At 40.8% G+C, this 23,244-nt stretch overlaps 1 non-coding gene across 1 annotated transcript; it reads right to left on the bottom strand.

Annotated features, from left to right (window-relative positions):
* Window positions 1-14,306: 14,306 nt before the first annotated feature.
* LOC114369068 lies at window positions 14,307-14,413 on the bottom strand. Its single transcript, XR_003657528.1, has one exon. It is a non-coding gene; the product is annotated as a small nucleolar RNA R71 (small nucleolar RNA).
* Between the last annotated feature and the right edge of the window lie 8,831 nt (window positions 14,414-23,244).

Below are 23,244 nucleotides of genomic sequence, written 5' to 3'. Positions count from 1 at the left end.
AAAAAACCAATAATGGAAGCTTGGGGGCTGTTATTCCTACTGTTTCCGTGAGCAATGGGGTTCTTGAGTGAGGGGGAAGTTTTGGGTGAAGAAAACTCACCCCCAGCCCCTTTTCATCTAATTCGTGCAGGGGGTGCTTGCCTTGGTGAGCTCAGCTTGTCCAGGCAAGCTAACCCTGTGCATTTTTTTTTGCGAAGAAAGTACGTGTTCTCTATGGGTCGGTGTTCGCTTACTCGAAACCCCTAGGGTAAGTTAGGCACCCGATCATCACCTTAAAGAAATAACAATAATAATAGGTAGGAATTCAAAGAATACTAGGGTGCCTCCCAGTAGCGCTTCTCGATCGTCTGGAGCCGGACGCGGGACAGCGATCTGTTGATCACGGGCCTAGTGTCCATTCGTGCCCGTCTCCGAGTACCTGAAAGCAGGAAATGACATTGCGTAGCAAATCGTGGTCACGCTACCACTTACCTCGATTCATCTCTGTCTTGGATTTGGCACGGTATTCAACCATTGCTTAAAATGATCATGTCCCTGTCACAAGATAACAAATATGCATGTACATGCGTATGCATGAGCATTTTCAAACGCAATAATTCTTTAGCAAAAGCTTGTCGGGTTCAGTTTTAATTAAGCGCTTGGGGCATTCCCATGGACTGAGTGAAAAGGCTTGGGTCATTTAAAGACTACCCATCTTTTAAGGCACAAAGCGAGGATCAGAACAACGAAACCCTAATCCCACGTTTCTTTAAAAGATTACGATGACAAAAAATACAAAGGATAGGAATCCTTGGGGGAAACCATAGAAAACAAAAACATGCAGCAACTTCCTTAATTTCCCCAGGTCTTAAGCGTAGTATCGCTTGACAACGTCGGAGTTCACGGGTGAAGGTAGTTCCTCGTCATCCATGTTGGCGAGCACAAGGGCCCCTCCGGAGAAAGCCTTTTTTACGATGAAAGGCCCTTCGTAGTTCAGGGCCCACTTTCCCCTATTGTCTTTCAGTGCTAGGGAGACTTTCTTCAGTACTAGGTCCCCTTCACTGAACCTGCACGAGCGTACCTTCTTGTCAAAAGCGTCTTCACTCGTTTTTGGTATAAAGGCTCATGGCTCATGGCGGCCAGACGCTTGCCTTCTATGAGATTAAGATGATCGAAATGTGCTTGGGCCCACTCCAACTCCTTTAATCCGGACTCTGCCAAGATTCTTAATGATGGGACTTCCACCTCAAATGGTAGCACAACCTCCATTCCGTATACCAATGAGAACGGCGTTGCCCCGGTTGATGTGCACACTGAGGTCTAATAACCATGTAGCGCAAACGGGAGCATCTTGTGCTAGTCCTTGTATGACACAGTCATCTTCTGGATAATCTTCTTGATATTCTTGTTGGCTGCCTCCACTGCTCCGTTCATCTTGGGTCTGTAGGGTGTGGAATTATGGTGTTGGATCTTAAACTCCTCGCACATCTCCCTCATCATCTTGTTATTCAAGTTGGTGTCATTGTCCGTGATAATCTTCCTCGGCAAACCATACCAGCAGATAATCTCCCTCTTGATGACCTGACCACCACACTCCTCGTGACGCTAGCATACGAGGCAGCTTCGACCCACTTGGTGAAGTAATCGATCGCCGCTAGGATGAAACGATGTCCGTTCGCAGATTTGGGCTCTATATCCCCGATCACGTCTATTCCCCACATGGAAAATGGCCACGGTGCAGCCAAAACATTCAAAGGCAGGGGCAGAGTGTTGACATTGTCCGCAAACGTCTGGCATTTGTGACACTTCCTCACATGGAGACAACAATCGCTCTCCATGGTGAGCCAATAGTAGCCCGCCCTTAAGATTTTCCTAGCCATGGCGTGCCTGTTAGCATGCGTACCGAAAGAGCCCTCATGGACCTCCCCCAGCATGCTCTCAGCTTCTTTAGCGTTCACGCATTTGAGCAAAACCATGTCATGGTTTCTCTTGTATAGTATGCTTCCGCTCAAGAAGAAATTGGTCGCCAATCTCCTTAACATCCTCTTGTTGTTGTCAGAAGCCTCCGGCGGGTACTCTTTGCTTTCAACGTATCGTCTGATGTCAAAATACCAGGGCTTACTGTCCCGCTCCTCTTCCACCAAACAACAATGTGCGGGTCTGCCACGACACCTGAACTCAATGTATGGTAGGTCTCCGTGAGGTGTCAGCTGAAACATGGACGCCAAAGTGGCAAGCGCATCAACCATTTGATTTTCCTCTCGGGGAACGTGATGGAAGGAGATCTCATCAAAGAACTCAGCCAATTCCTTGATATAAGCCTGGTAGGGTATCAGTTTGTGATCCCTAGTCTCCCATTCTCCTTTCAGCTGGTGAATTACCAGCGCCGAGTCTCTGTACACCTTGAGTAGCTTGACGTTGAAGTCAATTGCTGCCTGGACACCCAAAGCCCATGCTTTGTATTCATCCATGTTATTGGTGCAGTCGAACCCCAGCCTGGCCGTGAAAGGTATACATTGATTGTCCGGAGAGACCGATGTCGCCCCTGTGGAAGCAAAGCTTCATGATGAATCAACAGTGATTCAAAGGGGTTCTGATGATAACAATGATGAAAACAAAAGATGATGACAAAGGTAATGAACAAAAAGCTCAAAAGATCAAAGAACAACTCAAGTGAATCAAAGAACATCTCAAGTGAATCAAGAACAAGTCAAGAGTTCAAGAATCAAGAAGAATTCAAGACTCAAGAAGAAAGTCTACAATCAAGAATCAAGATCAAGATTCAAGAATGAAGAAAAGACTCAATCAAGATAAGTATTAAAAAGTTTTTCAAAACTTTGAATAGCACATGAGTTTTTGACAAAACCTTTACCAAAGAGTTTTTACTCTCTGGTAATCGATTACCATATTGTTGTAATCGATTACCAGTAGCAAAATAAGTTTGAAAAAGTTTTCAAACTGAATTTACAATGTTCCAAATATTTTCAAAAGGTTGTAATCGATTACAATGTTTTGGTAATCGATTACCAATGCCCTTGAACGTTGAAATTCAAATTTAAATGTGAAGAGTCACATCCTTTCACTGAAAAGCTTTGTGTAATCGATTACACTTATTTGGTAATCGATTACCAGTGACTGTTTTTGAAAAATCTAAAGATGTAACTCTTCAAAAAGGTTTTGACTTTTTCAAATGGGTTTTAAGTTTTTCTAAAAGTTATAACTCTTTTGAATGGCCTTCTTGACCAGACATGAAGAGTCTATAAAAGCAAGGCTTGGTTTTGCATTTTCAATCAATCTTTCTAACAAAAATCTTGAATACTTTTCCAATCAATCACATACAATCCTTTACAAGCCTTGAATCTCTTTGAACTTCTTCTTCTTCTTTGTACCAAAAAGCTTTCTGAAGTTTTCTGGTTTTCTAAACCTGGAAAACTTGTGCTATTCATCCTTTTCATTCTCTTCTCCCTTTGCCAAAAAGAATTCGCCAAGGACTAACCACCTGAATTCTTTTTGTGTCTCTCTTCTCTCTTTTCCAAAAGAACAAGGGACTAACCGCCTGAATTCTTTTATGTCTCCCTTCTCCCTTGTCAAAGAATTCTTGTGTGTTTGTTTCCTTCTTCCCTACTCTTTTACTTTCCGTTGTGCATTTAATTTCCGCTTTTACTTTCTGTTAAGTTTCTCTTCTACTCCTCATTCTCTTAACAATTTAGTAAAAGCCTTAAAAGAGTAATTTTTTAATTAGTAAAGGTTTAGGAATAATTAATTCAACCCCCCCTTCTTAATTATTCTGAGGTCACTCGATCCAACAGCCCCAACGCCATGGCCTAGAACATTTGACGCCCCATCAAACCACACGATCCACTTGTCCCTGTCCTTATCTAGCTTCTCTTCAAATGAGGCCATGATGTCCTCATCCGGGAACTCGGGGTGCATGGGTTGATAATCATTGAGAGGCTGCTGAGCCAAATAGTCCGCCAAGGCGCTTCCCTTTATTGCCTTTTGGGTGACATAGACTATATCTAACTCGGATAGAAAAATCTGCCACTGAGCGATCCGTCCCATGAGAGCAGGCTTCTCAAAGATGTACTTGACGGGGTCCATCTTGGATATCAGCCAGGTGGTATGGCTCAGCATGTACTGTCTTAAACGGTGGGACGCCCAGACTAAAGCACAACATGTCCTTTCCAGTAGGGAGTAGTTCATCTCACAGGCCATGAACTTCTTACTCAAGTAGTAGACAACTCGCTCTCTTTTCCCGGACTAGTCATGTTGCCCCAACATGCACCCCATTGACTCGTCCAAAATTGTCATGTACAAGATGAGAGGTCTCCCAGGCACCGGTGGCATAAACACGGGAGGGTTCATGAGGCATTGTTTGATCTTTCCAAATGCCTCTTGACAGTCCTTGTTCCCGTGGATGGACTGGTTCTTGTGTAAGAGTTTGAACAACGGCTCACAGATAGCTGTGATCTGTGATATGAATCTGGCAATGTAGTTCAAACGCCCCAGAAAACCTCGAACCTGCTTCTCAGTACGCGGTTCTGGCATCTCAAGGATGGCTTTTACCTTTTCGGGGTCCACCTTTATTCCTCTCTGACTTACGATGAAACCCATTAATTTTCTTGACTTGACTCCAAAGGTGCACTTAGCAGGGTTCAACCTCAATTGATACTTCCTAAGCCTTTCGAACAACTTCCACAGATTGACAAGGTGTTCCTCCTCAGTTTTAGACCTGGCGATCATGTCGTCTACATAGACTTCGATTTCTCGGTGCATCATGTCGTGGAACAAAGCCACCATAGCCCGTTGATAGGTTGCCCCGGCGTTCTTGAGCCCAAAGGACATCACTTTATAGCAGAACGTCCCTCATAGGGTGACGAAGGTGGTATTTTCCATATCCTCTGGTGCCATCTTTATCTGATTGTAGCCGGAGAAACCGTCCATGAAGGAAAACAAAGCGAAATTGGCTGTATTATCCATGAGGACATCGATATACGGCAGAGGGAAATTGTCTTTAGGACTGGCTCGATTTAGGTCCCGATAATCCACACACATTCGTACCTTCCCATCCTTCTTAGGGACTGGCACAATGTTGGCAACCCATTCCGGGTACCGAGCAACAGCCAAGAAGCCAGCGTCATTGTTTCTTTACTTCTTCTTTTATTTTCAGGGACGCTTCGAGCTTCATCCTCCTCAGTTTTTTCTTTACCGGGGAACACTCAGGATTCAGAGGTAATCTGTGTTGTACGATGTCAGAACTCAAATCGGGCATATCCTGGTACGACCAGGAAAAGATGTCTTGGTAGTCTTTCAGCAGGGCCATTAATTCTTTATGGATGGGTGTGGTCATACCCGTGCCGACTTTTACTTCCTTTTTTTCCACTGCCGGTTCCTAAGTCTATGAGTTCTGTCTCTTCTTGATGCGGCCTCATCTCTCGGTCCTTCTGAGCGATTATTCTCTCCAGCTCTGGGGGAAGCCCTACATCCTCGTCCTCTTCATCCTCCGTCCGACTTTCTTCTTGCTCGAAATCGACGGACGGGTCCCTGGTATTAGTACCTTCGCAGGACTCGTCGTCGGATCTATATTGTTTTAAGCGTAACAAGGAAATAAACATGCAAATGAATGAGAATGGGTAGAGGCGCAGGAACAGATGAAGAAAGATCTTTATATTATAACTTCAAGAACAAAAGACATAATGCCTTAACAAAAGGAAACTCTATAGTCTAGGCCCAACTGTAGAGTTTTAAAGCTACAAAAGGTTTACATTATGCTTGTCGCGTAAACGTCTGGGCGTTCCTCCACCCGCCAATTTCCTAGTTAGAAACTGGGAGGGCATGGCTGTACCAAATCCGATCTCCTCGGGGAGTCATCATCGCATATCGCGGCGACTTGTCCTTCGCGTCGAAAACTCGCACTTACCAAGCTCCTATTGATGTGGCATGGCGGAGCCTCTTTGTTTCGTTGTCCCGACCGCGGGCCTTGGCCTTTGTTCTTCCTTTCTGAGATGTTTTTCCTTATGTCAGCATACGTAGGTTTATAGCCTAACCCAAACTTCCCGCAGTTTCCTCTGGTTCTTACCAGGCTGGTCCTGCCGCCGTTGTTCTTGCCCAAACCCATTCCGGGCTCGTAGCCATGCCCCAACATCACCCGGGCCACCATCTTCGCCGCATCGGACAGTCGGGGCTGCCTAGGGAGGGAATCTACGGAGGCGATGCTTACTACCTCAAAAGAATGGAAAGCCGTTTCCAATGACTCCTCCGCGGCCTCCACGTATGGCATAAAGGAAGGACAACTTACTAGGTGATGTGTCATCATTTTCTCCTATTTCTTAACCCTTTTTGTCACCATTTTAATTACTGATTAGCCTTAATTATCAAATTAATTATGCAGTTTTATCATTTGGGCCTATTGGACTAATTTTGTGTTTTTAATTTAATTTCAAGAGAATTATAAGCAATTAGGCTTGAATCCAGAATTGGGCTTGGACTTGAAGAGAGCAGACAATTTTATCAAATCTTATCTTATCTAGATTTTATCTAATCTAGATATTATTTCATCTAGATCTTATCCTATCTTATTTAGATTTTATTTCATCTAGATTTTATTTTATCAAATCTTATCTTATCATGTCTAGATTTTATTTTATTTATGGGCTTGGACTTAAAACATATTTGTAAGCTTTGGGGCTGAAAATATATAACAACACCAAGTCTCTAGTTTGAGGACCCTCTCTCTCCTTTTTCGTTTTTAGTTTTTGGCTTCTCTTCTTCTTTTAGACACTTTTTTGTTTTGGAAGAATAATTCTAGTTTTCTTCGTTTTCTACTGATTAATGGAAGGCTAAGTCTCCAGCGTTGTTTTCTCTTGAGGATGAAGCACAACTCTCTTTGAGGTTCTATTATTACTATTAAATTCTGATCAGTTTTTCCTCTTCACCAATTACTCTGTATTTGTTGCTATTAATCCATGCATGCTTAGTGCTTGATTAATTGTCTCTGCGCTTAATTTACATTCATGCTTAATGATCGTTCATGATTAATTGGTGTATGTGTTGCTTAATCACATAATGAATGCCTTATGTTAAATTTCGCTTAGTAATTTAATTTAGGGTTGGATTAAGTGGTTGAACTGATAAAGGATAAATTCTTGTAACCTAGGATAAGATACTTGCATGTGAATCAAGGGGAAACAACGTATTTTAATTCTGATATTTTCTAATTCAAATTTACTTGTTGTTTAATTTACAAAAACTAACAACCCCCTCCCCCCAATTCGTTACTGTTTTATTACTATCTGTTATGAACGTTTGGTTGACCATTGCTCGTTGGGAGATGACCTAGGATCACTTCCTAGATACTGCATTTTTAATGTTTATTTGATTCGGGTATGGCCTCGATCAAATTTGGCGCCATTGCCGGGGAGCAGTGGGCCAAAGGTTCATAATAGCTTATGATTCGTGTTTTATGTTTTGTTGTTTTAAATTTACTTCTTTTGTTTAGTGTGTTTGTGTTGTGTTAGTGTGGTATTCTGTTTTATTTGATGTTCTGTTTTGCAATTTAGTAGTACCCCTTGTTCAGCGCTTTCCATGTTTCAGTTTATTGTTTTGTTGTGAATAGTGCTTAGCGATAGAATTAGAGACTGATTCTGCGTTACTGTTCACGCAGCATTACATTAGCGACTGAATTAGCGACGACTGTTTACAATTTAATTGGCGAATTTTGTTTTGATAGTTAGGGTTGTTATTTTTGGCTGAATTTTTGTGTGGGAATTTCTTTTGACTCATATTTTGTGTGAAAAATACCAAGAACACTTGGTGTGGCTGGATTTGAGAGATTAAAAAAAAATTGTGATGCAATCCTACCCCGCAAGGGCATTGGATAGAAAACTCCAAGTAGATTGGGCCAGAGATGCAAGAGCAGGCCCTAGGGTTCTTATGAGCCTTAGGGTAGATTTCGGGCCCATGGGCTAAGTACGAGCCCACTTATCTTTGTAAATATTAGATTAAGGTTTCATTATTTTTGGGCCTTGTATTTAGGGCTCCATAATGTAGGTAGGGTACCCTAGAAATATAGGATTTTTCAGCCCTTGTATTTTAGGGCACCTAGACTAGTTTTTGTATTAGGGGTAATTTTGTAATTTCACATACACTAAGTGGATATTTGATGTGTGTGGTTGGAAATAAATTTAATTGAATTGGTAGAAGCCCAATCCAATTAAATTTTAGAGGGGGAGGTGAGCATTTGCTTACTACACCCCATTGCCACATCATATAGTCACACTTTGTGCATGTCCTTCATGCTTTTCATGCCTCATGACACCTAAGCACACTTAGTGGAGAATCTTGGAATTGATCTTGGATTAGTGGGCTGAACCATAACTAAAATTCACTAATCATAATTAGTGAAATTTTGGCTCCAAAGTTTGGCTCCACAAATTCAATTTCAAATTCAAGTGAAATTTGAATTTCCCTCCAATTTTGTGTGACACTTAGGCTATAAATAGAGGTCATGTGTGTGCATTTTTTTGAACTTTGATGATTTGAATATTAAACTTCAGATTTCAAAGCTCATTTAGAGCACAAAATTTCGTGCTCTTCTCTCCCCCTCCCTTCATTCATCTCCTTCTTCCTCCAAGCTCTTATCCATGGCCTCCTATGGTGGTGAGCTTCTTCTAGACTTATCTTCTCCTTGAAGTGGCGTCTCCTCTCTCTCTTCCTTCTCCATTCCGCTGCCATTTATCTTCCAAGAAGCAAAGGAATCCATTGATGAAGAAGATCCTAGGCCTACAAGCTCCAATGGAGCTTGCATCATGTGGTATCAAGAGCATCTTCATCTAGGTGATGTTCTTTTGCTTCCTCTATCTTTTTGTTCGGTGAATTCTCTTTAATTCCTTGTTCTTCATCTTATTCTCCATGTATATCCTCCATTGTCTTGTGGTTTGGTGCTGTTTAGAGTAGATTCAAAAAAAATAAACCGATTAAATCTTAGATCTACACTTGTTCTTGCATTTCTATGGTTCAAATTTTGTAGATCTACTCTTGAATCTTGTTTTTGTGTTGATTTTAGGTTCTATCAATTTTCATTCATAATATTCTTGTGCTGAACCTTTAGATCTAAATTTTGTTCCAAAATATTGATTAGAAAAAAAAAAACACAAAAATCTAAGTGTAAATCACTTAATCCATGTTGTCTTAGAGTCATGTTTAGTCATAGTAATTGTCACATTATGCTCTAAGTTTGTGTTGAATTTTTATTTTGTTTTTTGAATTCTAGATACATTTTTTTCATGTATTCTTGTCATTCTTAGCCTATCTTTTGAATTTTGAGTCTAATTCATGCATGTTATTTAGTTCATAACATGTTCTAAATCAATTCCTAGAAGTAGTCTTGTTGTTGAACTCTTTTTTGTTTTCTAAGATTCCTACATGATGCCTATGATGAAGTTGAGATGTGGTGTTGAGTTGTGGCTGGATTTGTGAATCAAATAAGTCTTAAGCTCTCTTGAATTGTGTTATTCAAGATAATTGAGCATAAGCAAACACAAATTGTAACTATCCAAGCCTTAAGCAACATAAACACTACTCTTGATTTCTAGGTTGAAATCGCTGGTGCAGGCAGCTTGAACATACAAAAGTATATAAATTACTGGGAATTGGTCACTACGTTTTTTGAGCTGAAACTTTTACTGAATTTTTTAGACATCTGGACCAAAATTATAAAAAAAGAACCAAGCGATTTGGATTAAAGGAAAAATAAAGAAAAATCTCACAAGTTGGCAGAAAAATCAGTGTCCAGGAAAAAAAAAAAAAAGTGAAAGGAAAGTGTGCTTGTTGTTTTGGCTCAAAATTTGTTCTATAATTGGTGCCTATTTTATACCAATCCTAGTTATGAAATTTCAATTGAAAATTATTGTGAAAACAAGTGCCAAAACTAGAGGTTTCTTGAGTCTTTTTTTTTTAGAGTTTTTCTACTCTACTCTAGAGCCATTCTAGCTTTCTCTTTGAGTCCTAGCTTGCTTTTTTGGGCTTTTCATTGCTTTAATTGTTGAATAATCCTTGAAAATTTGTCTTGTTAAAACTCTATTGGTTTAGCTTTCATTTCATTTTTTTTTGGTCTTTGGTTATTGCTTGTCTCTTTGTTTCCTTGCTTGTGAGTTGCCATATAGGGAATTGGAAAGGAGGATTGGTGCCATATCTTGAAGAATTTGAGTCAAGAAGCAAGGGGCCAACCACCTTAAGAGCTATTGGACTAAGAAGCACTCCAAATTGAGTGAAACACTAAAGAGAGAATAGCCACCACAATTGAGGACTTTTTTCTTTGTAATTTTGTAATTGGCAATTTGCTTTGCTTTCAAATTTTGTAACAAAAAGGCCTTTCATTGGAAGTAAGTTGGGAGCCTCCGCTAGGTCACCCTACTTCCATTTGTGTGTAATAATTTTAGGCAATTTTCCCTTAGGATAGTGAGTGTTTTGTTGGGAACCTTAAATGAGGTCATCCAAACACTCTTAGGATCCGCCTAGTTTGCATTTCTTGCACTTTAATTTCTTGCTTACTTTCATAGCTTATTTCCTTTACCCTCCATTGTCAAACCGCCTAGATAGCTTTCCTTTTACCAATTAGTTTTTACCTTATCTTTCACACCTTTTTTTAGTGTTTATTTTGGCTAGTTTCAACCATAGTTTCTTTTACCTTTTTTTCAAACCCCCAACAAGAAAGAACCATAACTTAGGAACCAACATGAGTCTTCATTCTTCATCTAGTGTTAATGGTGAGGGTTCTACTCCTAAGGACCCCTTGTATAAGATATTAGATGAGTTGAGATCCCTTAAGTTGTGGAAAGAAAAACAAGAGAGAAAAGATAAAGGTAAAAAAAGAGTGGAAGAAATAAGTCAAGATGAAAGAGAGAAAATAAGAGAGGAAGAAAGAAGAAAAATAATGAAAGAAATGAAAAGAGAAAAACATGTCTCCTATAGTAGTCATAACTCTTGCAAGAGCCTAAGTGAAGAACTTCGTGACTATTATGAAGGAAGGCATAGGTCACATCTTAGACCTCACTCCCATAGGAGAGAAAATGAAAGAAAGCCTCAAGAGGTTAACATTAAACTCCCATACTTCCATGGGAAGGACAATGTAGAGGCTAATATAGATTGGGAAATAAGGGTAGAGCAACAACTTAAAAGGAAGTCTACTTCAAAATCTTATGGCTCTCACTCTTATCAAAAGAAAGACCAAGGTCAAGGAATCTTAGGGGTGAGACCTTCTAAGCCCAAAGATGATAAGGGGAAGACAATAGAAAAGCAACCCCTTAAGGCTAGTATGCAAGAGAAGACTAGCTCCATGAAGTGCTTTAAATGTCTTGGAAGAGGACACATTACTTCTCAATGCCCCACCAAGAAAACCATGATTATGAGGGGCCAAGACATTTATAGTAGCCAAGATGAGGCTACTACTTCACCTTCCTCTAGTAAAAGTGAAGAAGCAAAAGGGGAAGAATCTAGTGAAGAGATCTACCCCCAAGAAGAAGGACAACCTTTAATGGTTAAGGAGGAGTGTAAGGAGGTAAGTGTCTCCTCCAAGAGGTTAGCTAAGAAGGAAAGACATTTTGAAATAAAGACAAATATTAAAGAAATTTCCCTTCTTAGACAACCTACACATTTTCTCCTTTGTAAAAAGACACTTGTTAGCATTGCCACATCTCTTAGGCTTGAGTTTAATCCTCAAGTAAAGGAGTTGTTGGATGAGGGTTTGGTTCGCAAGAGATTAAATCCTTGTGCTTTGTTGGTGCCCAAAATAGGTATTATTAGGCACCAAATCCCTAAAATAGGTGGTGTGATGAATGTCTTGGGTGGTGCAACACTCTTTTGTAAAATCACTCGTGCACCCAACATCTTCATGATTTGTGTACATAGGGACTCATTAGGTAGGTTTGTTCTTATTTTTAGTTTCAATACAAACTTAGGCACTCATATGGGACACCTTAGGTTTGTCATACTTTTTGGTAGGAATAATCAACATGAAAATACAGAAAAAGGTATGTTCTATTGCTTTACTTTTCTTAATTTTTTAAATTATGATCAAGGGGTTCCCATGAACCCTAAGAGAATAAAGGTCATTCCTGAGTGGCCCGCTCCACCAAGTGTAAGAAAAAATTGGGGCTTCCAAGACTTAACAAGCTTTTACAAAAGGTTTGCCCCATATTTTTCTATACTTGTAGCACCACTCATTGAGTTGGTGAGGAACCATGTTCCTTCATGGGAAGATGCCCAGGAAATGAGTTTTCAGACCTTACCTTGCTTCAACATACTAAACACCACTAATACATATGTTTTTATTCTTTTTACAGGTGTTGAGGAAAAAAGCCCAGCGTTTCAAGAACCTCGGGATTTGAGGTCAAATCCTTTTCAAGGGGGAGGGAATGATGCAATCCTACCCCGCAAGGGCATTGGATAGAAAACTCCAAGTAGATTGGGCCAGAGATGCAAGAGCAGGCCCTAGGGTTCTTATGAGCCTTAGGGTAGATTTCGGGCCCATGGGCTAAGTACGAGCCCACTTATCTTTGTAAATATTAGATTAAGGTTTCATTATTTTTGGGCCTTGTATTTAGGGCTCCATAATGTAGGTAGGGTACCCTAGAAATATAGGATTTTTCAGCCCTTGTATTTTAGGGCACCTAGACTAGTTTTTGTATTAGGGGTAATTTTGTAATTTCACATACACTAAGTGGATATTTGATGTGTGTGGTTGGAAATAAATTTAATTGAATTGGTAGAAGCCCAATCCAATTAAATTTTAGAGGGGGAGGTGAGCATTTGCTTACTACACCCCATTGCCACATCATATAGTCACACTTTGTGCATGTCCTTCATGCTTTTCATGCCTCATGACACCTAAGCACACTTAGTGGAGAATCTTGGAATTGATCTTGGATTAGTGGGCTGAACCATAACTAAAATTCACTAATCATAATTAGTGAAATTTTGGCTCCAAAGTTTGGCTCCACAAATTCAATTTCAAATTCAAGTGAAATTTGAATTTCCCTCCAATTTTGTGTGACACTTAGGCTATAAATAGAGGTCATGTGTGTGCATTTTTTTGAACTTTGATGATTTGAATATTAAACTTCAGATTTCAAAGCTCATTTAGAGCACAAAATTTCGTGCTCTTCTCTCCCCCTCCCTTCATTCATCTCCTTCTTCCTCCAAGCTCTTATCCATGGCCTCCTATGGTGGTGAGCTTCTTCTAGACTTATCTTCTCCTTGAAGTGGCGTCTCCTCTCTCTCTTCCTTCTCCATTCCGCTGCCATTTATCTTCCAAGAAGCAAAGGAATCCATTGATGAAGAAGATCCTAGGCCTACAAGCTCCAATGGAGCTTGCATCAAATTGAGAACTTACTTTTAGCAAAACTTAAAACAACCATAACTTTTGCTCTGGGTATCAGAACGACTATTATTTTATATTTATTTGGGGTAGAAAAAAATTTCTCATACCATGGCAACCCAGCGGAGCTTGGTTGAGGTCCCTAACTAGCCAAAATTTCCTGTTTACTAAGTTTTTTTTTCAAGTTTTATTGTTCTATTTTTCTAAACTTTCCTTAGGCAGTTTCCATAGTTAGACTTTGAATTTTTTTAAGAAATTTTTTGTGCTATCTTTTCATGATTTTAGGGTGTTCCTCACAAAATTTAAGCTCATTTTGATATCGTTTGAGTATAGTTGTAGTTTTACCCCCTTGTTAGGTGCTTGTTAAGAAACACATTATTTGCTGGATATAGTGCATGACTAGGGGCAATCTAGGTGATTTACAACCCTTTGATCTTGAAATAGATAGATCCTTTCATAGATTAATTAGGCATACTGTGCATCCTGGTCATTATGTGCATTGTGAGCATTCTCTTGAGGGTGATTTTGAATATTCTGATTTTGAGCATTCCACTACTAATTTTTATACTGAGAACATGGCTCAACCTCCACCTCGTGAGAGGACTCTTAGGGAGATGACTGCACCTGATTTCACTTATGAAAGCTTGTGCATTCAATATCCTGATGAGGGTGTTCCATATGTTCTCAAGATTGGACTAATACATTTGCTGTCCAAGTTTCATGGTCTTGCAGGTGAAGATCCTTATAAGCATCTTAAGGAGTTCCACATTGTTTGTTCCACCATGAAACCCCCTGATGTCCAAGAAGGTCATATCTTTCTAAAGACTTTTTCCTCATTCTCTGGAGGGAGTGGCAAAAGATTGGCTATACTACCTTGCTCCCAGGTCCATTTTCAGCTTGGACGACCTTAAGAGTGTTCTTGGAGAAATTCTTCCCTGCATCTAGGACCACTGCCATCAGAAAAGACATTTCAGGCATTAGGCAACTTAGTGGAGAAAGCTTGTATGAGTACTGGGAAAGATTCAAGAAATTGTGTGCAAGCTGCCCTCACCACCAGATTTCTGAGCAACTCCTTCCTCAATATTTCTATGAGGGACTTAGCAACATGGAGAGGAGTATGATTAATGCTGCTAGTGGTGGAGCTCTTGGTGATATGACCCCTGCTGAGGCTAGGAATTTGATTGAGAAGATGGCTTCCAACTCCTAACAATTCAGTGCAAGAAATGATGCTATTGTCCTTAGAGGAGTCCATGAGGTGGCCACGGATTCATCTTCATCTACTGAAAATAAAAAGCTTGAAGGAAAACTTGATGCCTTGGTCAACCTAGTAACCCAGCTTGCCATGAATCAGAAATCTACACCTGTTTCAAGAGTCTATGGTCTATGTTCTTCTGCAGATCACCATTCAGATCTTTGTCCTTCTTTGCAGCAATCTGGAGTCAATGAGCAACCTGAAACTTATGCTGCAAACATTTATAATAGACCTCCACAGCAGCAAAACCAACAACAACAAAATAATTATGACCTTTCAAGCAAAAAATACAATCCAGGTTGGAGGAATCATCCAAATTTGAGATGGACGAGCCCTCCACAACAACAATAGTCTATCCCTCCTTTTCAGAATGCCGCAGGTCCAAGCAAGCCATATGTTCCTCCTCCAATGCAGCAACAACAACAACAACAACAATAACTGCCCCAGAAACAGCAAATAGTTGAGGCTTCTTCGCAACCTTCCCTTGAAGAACTTGTGAGGCAAATGACTATGCAAAACATGCAGTTTCAACAAGAGACCAGAGCCTCCATTCAAAGCTTAACTAATCAAATGGAACAATTGGCTACAGAGTTAAATCAACAGCAGTCCCAGAATTCTGACAGATTACCTTCTCAATCTGTCTAGAATCCCAAAAATATGAGTGCCATTACATTGAGGTCGGGAAAGCGACCTCAACCAACAACATCTTCCTTATCCGCAAATGAACCTACCCAACTTCACTCTACTCCAGAAAAAGATGATGACAAAAATTTAAAGAGTAAGTTACCTAACAATTTCTATGCAGGTGAATCTTCCACTGGTAATTCTGATTTACAGAAGCAGCATATCCCTCTTCCATTCCCTCCAAGAGCAATTTCCAACAAAAAAATGGAAGAGGCAGAGAAGGAGATCTTGGAAACATTTAGAAAAGTAGAGGTAAACATACCTTTGCTGGATGCAATAAAGCAAATTCCAAGATATGCTAAATTCTTGAAGGAGCTGTGCATTAATAAGAGGAAGCTTAAAGGAAGTGAAAGAATTAGTATGGGCAGAAATGTCTCCGCATTGATTGGTAAATCTATTCCCCAAATCCCTGAAAAATGTAAAGATCCAGGTACATTCAACATACTTTGTATTATAGGGAACAATAAGTTTGACAATGCCATGCTAGATTTAGGAGCATCTATTAGTGTTATGCCTCTGTCTATTTTTAATTCTCTATCTCTTGGTCCTTTGCAGTCAATTGATGTGGTAATTCATTTAGCTAATAGAAGTGTTGCCTATCCTGCTGGTTTCATAGAGGATGTCTTAGTTAGTGTTGGTGAATTGATTTTCCCTATTGATTTTTATATTTTGAATATGGAGGAGGGATTTTCTCAAGGATCAGTTCCCATCATTCTAGGCAGACCTTTTATGAAAACTGCTAGAACTAAGATAGATGTATATGCAGGCACACTATCTATGGAGTTTGGTGATATAACTGTTCATTTTAATATTCTTGATGCTATGAAACACCCATATGAAGATCTTTCTGTATTTCGCGCTGAAATAATTGACCATATTGTTGATTGTCCCAACCTACCCTTCGGCGGGAGGGCGACGCGTGACTCGCGGGATGCGTGTTCCACGAAAGGAATACGGGCGGAGTCGCCACCAACGTTTATTTGAGGAAAACGTCGGAAAAACCGGAAAAGACGTGATCTACGAACTTTTAAGTGAAAGGTTCGGGAGTTGTATTTACGCACGGGGAAGGTATTAGCACCCCACACGTCCGTCCCAAGGGACGGCAACCTTTAATCAAATGTGCAAACATGACCTTGATTTTTATGTTCCCTTTTTATGTCTTTATATCCTTTATACCTTTTTTATATTTTTTCTCTTTTTGTGGTCGACAAGGGTGTTTCCCTTTGCTCCTACGTATTCCCTAATTGCGATGAGGAAATCAGACCTACGTAGTTCTTTCTTATCAAGTGATTCTTTTTTACTTAAAAGGTGATCATTTTAAGGCGTTGGACCTTGAAAATGATCCATTTTACTTAGTAAGAAATTGAAATGATAAACTTCAAAAACCTGTTTTTATGGACGAGCTTGACTAGGCGAGTTGATTTTAGCCTTAGTTTCACTTTAGTTATTAGTCAATTCAATTAAGAATGAGAAATCCCAAAGAGAAAATGTCCGATTGATTTTCCGCTTTATTTTACTAAAAGACGTTTTTTTTATTATTATATTATTATTTTACCTCTTTTTTTATTTCCAACGTGGTTACGGCACGACCGAACGGTCGGAATTCATTTTAACCGAAGTTAACGGATAATACAATTCAAACGATCGGTGGAAATTTATTTTATTTTTAGGTTAAGCGAGAAATGACTTAAATAAAATGGCTTAAGCACGTCAAAAGGGGGTATAAAAAGTAAATGAAACGAGAATAAAAATACACGAAACACAATGTGGACCACCACGGGTACATAGAATGAATCGAAAAGCTTGGTTCGAGGTACTTACCAGTTGAAGATCGAAGAACGATGAAGAACGAATGAAGAACGTCGAAGAACGGTCGAAACCTTCGCGAAATTCCTCACGGAAACGTTACGGAAATGTTTCGGAAGCGCCTCGGCTTGGATTTTCTTCACGGAAACAATTTTTCCAAGCAAATTCGAAAGAGAGAGAAGTGCCTAAGGGGCTGAACCCTTTTTCACTTTACTTCTCCCCCTATTTATAGAAAATTGGGGGAAAAGCTTGCCACCCAGCTCGCCCAGGTGAGCAGGGTTGCTTCCTCCAGAAGCAACAGCCTTCTGGAGGAATCTTCTGGAGGGCCCAAGTGGGCCTGGTCTCTATTTGCACCCCCATTTTTACTAAGTACACCCCCTGCCTTTTTTTGGTGATTCTTTTTTCGTAAAGTTACGGAAACTTACGAATTTCGTAACGATACTTGTTTTCTTTCCGTAATGTTACGGAACCTTGTGGATTACATAATCATCCCCTTTTTGACTTACGGAATATTACGGAACCTCACTAATTGTGCAACGATGCTTCCATTTGATTTCCGGTGTGTCACGGAACCTTACGGATTGTGCATCAATATTTTCTTTTGCTTTCCGACATGTCCCGGAATTTCACAAATTGCCTAATGATGGGTGTCAAGCACCTCACAAGGACCAAACAAAAGTTGCATGTCATCAAGCAAAGGTCCCCGGACGAAATTAGGGTATGACAGTTGCCCCTCTTTACTTGTCTTTTATTGGAGACAAAAGGAAAGTAAAGATAAGACACTAATTTCGTTCCTCTCGGTTGACGAGAGTCGCGGGTGACCATAAAATTTCCGCATGCAAATGACTTGTCGTTCCCGGGGGAACAAAAGGTGCAGAAGACGATGTCAGTCTCTGCATGCTATCAAGCGTTCTGTCTTACAGATAGCAAAAGAATGTTTATACGGATAACCACTCGGGTATTTCCGCCCGTCAGCGTGACTCAAAAGTCAGTATGACAGATCGTGTGAGCGCGGAAGATGATGTAAATCTCCGCGTGTCAACGGGTTTGTCGACCGCGATTGACGAAGGGCGCAGAATGATCATAATTTGTCTCTGCGTGCCATCGGACACAACTGTGTCTGAATGGCAAAAAGGTGTGCGGAATGACCATAATTTGTCTCCGCATGTCATCGGGCCCGCCGCCTTTGGATGACAAAAGGGCGTAGAATGATCATAATTTGTCTCTGCGTGCCATCGGACACGACTGTGTCTGAATGGCAAAAGGGGTGCAGAATGACCATAATTTATCTCCGCATGTCATCGGGCCTCAGGGTCAGTATGACAGAGATTGTGGGGTGGCCGACAAAAGCAAGGCTCTTGCTCCTACGTATCCTCAATGAGGAACTCAGACCTACGTAGTTCTAGATAACTTGTGAGACTTGAAAAAGTCTCCACCGGAAGATGCTGACATCTCCGGAAAGGGCGCAGATGACCACATTGGCCTCTGCTCGTCAATCACAGTTGGGGTCACTGAATGACGAGGTGCAGATAACCGTAAGGTGTCTCCGCGGGCTACCAGCTCTTGGGTCATGGTAACAAAAAGCGGTGCGGTCAACAAAAGCGAGGCTCCTGCTCCTATGTATCCTCCAATGAGGAACTCAGACCTACGTAGTTCTGGAGAACTTGTGAGACTTGAAAAAGTCTCGGTGTTTTCTTCACTAAAATGCAAACATGCTTTAGCAAAGAGAAAAATATTCCAACTGATTAGAGCAGCATATGCTTTTTTGAGTGAAAAACAATGCGTCTACCGGGGAAGGAGAGTATGCTGATGAAATTTTCTCATAACCATAAATGAGATTTTGGATGTTTAGCATTTCGTTTCTAAATGACCATTTAGAGGAAACACCGGGTTCAACAAAAATAGAAGAAAATCACTCAGAGTGTATCAATCTCGCACAGGTAAGTGTTTCATCCTAATTCCGAACCATAGATATGTCATGACTTGACTTTGCAAATTATTTCCTATCAAATCAAAAATTACATGCGTGATCATGGATCAATAGGACTTCCCTTGGGAATGGGTTCTTTTGGTGGTTTTTTTTTTCGGCTTTTGTGTGTTTTTTGGCTTTTTTCCTTTTCTGTTTTTGTTTAGTGCGGGGCGAAAAAGTCGCCGATGCAAAGGATTTTGGTTGGTAATTAAAGGGAGAAGACCACTTTAGGTCGTGGTTTCCTTTCCTTCTTTTTGTTCATTTGGTGACAATTCTGTATTGTTCAGATATTGTCTGGTCCAAAGACCTTTCTGCACATTTCTTCTGTTTTCTTTCGATCCTTGATCAGGAGCTTTCTTTCCTTCCTTTTTACTTTCTCCCATTCTTTGGTTGGGAATTTTCTTTCTTTTCTTTTCGCTTTCTCCCACTCTTTGATTGGGAATTTCCTTTCCTCTCTTTTTTCTTTGATTGGAAATTTTCCTTCTCTCCTTTTTTTGCTTTCTCTTTGATTGGAAATTTTCCTTCTCTTTTTTTTTCTTCCGAGGGTAAGGATTGACATCCTCACCCTGGGTCAAGGTTTATGGTGAGTTAGGATTTTGGCTCAAGGCTTGTAGAATGGCTAGACATGATACATGTCAGGGTTTGGTTTGGTTCAAGGATAAAAGGGATGCCCCACATTATTTCCATGACACAAATGCAAAAATGATGATTTGGAAATTTTATGCAAAACTGGTCATGCATGCACCTATGTGGACACTCAAGTGTCAAATTTTTATGGTCATGTGATGCTAGGGCTCAGGATTCATTTCCTCTATTTTAGTCAACCCAATGTTTCCAAAATATGCTCTTTTATCAATTTGTGCATTCATCCGAGTCCATTTTGGGCGTCCGGGAAAATTTTCACAGCATTCACCCTTCAGGTGTATACACATTTTTTCAAAAACTAGTTATGATCAGTGAATTTTTTCAAAGAAAAGTTGGAAGTCATCTCTTTTCAAAAGCATGTTGGTTTTTTAGCTAGACAACTTATTTTTCTTTTTTCTCTTTTTTTTTTCATTTGTTTATTTCTTTTTCTTGTTTGTTTTTGTTTTTTTTTCATGAGGTATTTTGCTACCTAAACATGTGTATATTTTTGTGAGGTATTTTTGCTATATACATGCATATCCAAGGTATCTTGCTACCTAAACATACATATATATATATATTGTGAGGTATCTTTTTGCTACATACATGCATATCTAAGGTATTTTTCTACCTAAACATACATATATATTTTGTGAGGTAGTTGTTTGCTACCTAAATTACATACATGCATATCTAAGGTATTTTTCACTACCTAAACACGCATACATATATTTGTGAGGTATGACTACCTTCCGAGCTTGTGCTCGTTTTATTTAAATTCTTAGGATCATGAGCAACTAGGTGTGTCCCAATATGACTTGAGAAACAAAAGGTGATCAAATAGCAAGCAGAAACTTAAAAGTTCCTAGGTTGCCTCCTAGTAGCGCTTCTTTAACGTCTTGAGCTGGACGCCTAATGATTTGTCGGTCATGGACCTAGTACTTTGCTTACCTTTGGCTTTGGACTTGGTCGCCTATTGGTCAGCCATGTGGTGTAGGCAATACTCAAACCTTTTTGTGGATGAGCAGAGGTGAACTCTAAAGGTGGTGGCGGTGCGTCTATTGCCCGCTACCGGCCATCCCAATGCTACTGTGGTGTCTCGCCCTACGCCCGTCTGGGGGCGCAGTACTTCTTGATGAAAGCTCGGTTAATGTGGGGCCTAATGACCTTGTTGGGGCGACGGGCACTCCGTAGAACTGACAGAGACCCGTATTTAGAGCTGGCAACTCCAAGACCCTGTTGGCCTTCTTCGGGTCCACTAGGTGTCTTGCGGGCACAATCCCTGCGAACAATAGATGACATCAGAAATCAGTTGGGGGAAGTGCATACTTACCTATGCCACGACGACATGAACTTGCTGGGGGGAACGGGCGCCCTGTAGGGCCGACAGAGGCCCGTAACCAGAGCTGGAAACCCCAGGGCCCTGTTGGACTTCTTCAGGTCCATTGGGTGTCTTTGCGGGTGCGATCCCTGCAAACAATAGATGGTATCAGAAATTAGTCGAACCATATGCATACTTACCCATGTCGGGACGACACAGACCAACTGATACTTTTGCAGGGGGAGATTGGCATTGCGGTCGCTGAGCAGAATGTTGCTAAGTAGCAATGTCATCTATATATGTGTAAGAGTGGTCATGTTGGTGCGCATGATCCGCACTCGTCTCTTTGCAGCGGCACGGGTGAAATCTTGCCCCGGTATGCATAGTAGCTGTGTGATAGCCTCCCTCTCTGGTTGTGCTCGCACAGTTGGCCCTCCTCCAATATCAGGGGGTGGCCCAGGAACCGTTAAAAGGAAACTACTGATCACTTAACCGGGAGTGCAAGTCTCGGTTAAGCATTTAAGGACAGAGGACCTTAAATTCTCTTAAGGTGCGGATGTGGAGCACACTGAAAATGAGGACACGTAGCCCGCTAAAGGTGAGGGCGTGCAACCCTCTCAAGGCGAGGGCGTGTAGCCCTCTGAAGGTGAGGACATGCAGTCCTCTGATGGCGAGGGCGTGTAGCCCTCTGAAGGTGAGGACGTGTGGTCCTCTAAAGTTGAGGGCGTGTAGCCCTACGAAGGTGAGGACATGCAGTCCTCTGAAGGTGAGGGCGTGTATCCTTCTGAAGGTGAGGGGGTGCAGCCCTCTGTTGGCGAGGACGTGTAGTCCTCTTCAAGGTGAGGGCGTGCAGCCCTCTGTTGGAGAGGACGTGTAGTCCTCTCAAGGTGAGGGCGTGCAACCCTCTGTTGGCGAGGACGTGTAGTCCTCTCAAGGTGAGGGCGTGCAGCCCTCTGTTGGCGAGGACGTGTAGTCCTCTAAAGGTGAGGGCGTGTAGCCCTACGAAGGTGAGGATGTGTAGTCCTCTCAAGGCGAGGACGTGTAGTCCTCTAAAGGTGATAGGTACAAGTACCCAAGGGTCCACCCTTATGAGAAAGCAAGAGATCGACTCATCGAGAGGGCCTGTCATCCCAAATCCACAAGATTTGGACATTAGATGTAGGAAATCTATGCAATTAACATGATTTTTAGGGATGCAGATGCATGCAACCTTTGTCGTGAAATTTGGTAAATGCGGACTTCATATGAAACAATGCAATGTAATGGAAAGTTGTACAATGTTCATGACATTCTTTCCCTATTTTGTGATTTTGATTTTGATTTGATTTTTTTTTTGGAAAACACAAATTGACTGTCCTTTTGAAAGAGGTGATAGTCCATGCAACCTTATCCTATCTTTTGCAAATCTCTCCGAGAACTCCCTCTGAGTGTTGTTTTGTTTGATTTAGTCATTTGACCATTTTGGAGTGACGAAAATGGAGTCGTTTGATGTTTAATCAATCCATTGAAATCCTAGGGTTTGTCCCCTTTTTTTTTGTTAAAAACATTGATGGGTGAGAACTTTTGATCGGCCCCTATGTTCACTTGAGGCTCATGCACGGTACCCCTCATTGCCCCAGTGTAAGGCTTTGAGGTACCAATCGTTGTCTTTCGTCATGACCTTGTAGGAGGGAACCTATTGGGTGAGAACTTCTAATCTGCCCCTAGGTTCACTTGAGGTTTATGCATAGTGCCTTTCATTGCCCCAGTGTAGGGTTCTAAGGTATCCATCGTTGTTTTTGTTTTCACAATCTTGTAGCAAGGGAGAATGAAAGAAGCAATTGATTTTTGCAAAAAGAATTTTCCAAGGACGAGAAATAGTTGAAGGATTTTTTCAGTTGATGGATTAAGTCAAATGACTCCTATGTAGAAGCAAGATGTTTTGATGTTTTGATGATGCTAAAAGATCAAGTGCTTCTAAGTTTTATTCGAGACAAGAATCCAAGAAAATCAAGATATATGATCAAGTTGATCTCTAGAATCTTTAGGAAGAAGTTTCCAAATTGAAAAACAAAAGGTTTGACCAAAGAATTCTATTATTTCAAATTGAGATTTGCTCTCTGGTGATCGATTACCAACAGCTGAAAATGTTTTAATTCAAATTTTTAAAACCTGTAATCGATTACACCAGTCTTGTAATTGATTACCAGAGGGGATTTTCAGAATATAATTCCCAGGAGTCACATCTATTCAAA

The sequence above is a fragment of the Glycine soja genome, chromosome 9 (genome assembly GCF_004193775.1).
Source record: "Glycine soja cultivar W05 chromosome 9, ASM419377v2, whole genome shotgun sequence".
NCBI lineage: Eukaryota > Viridiplantae > Streptophyta > Magnoliopsida > Fabales > Fabaceae > Glycine > Glycine soja.
This window is presented reverse-complemented; position numbering and strand designations above follow the sequence as displayed.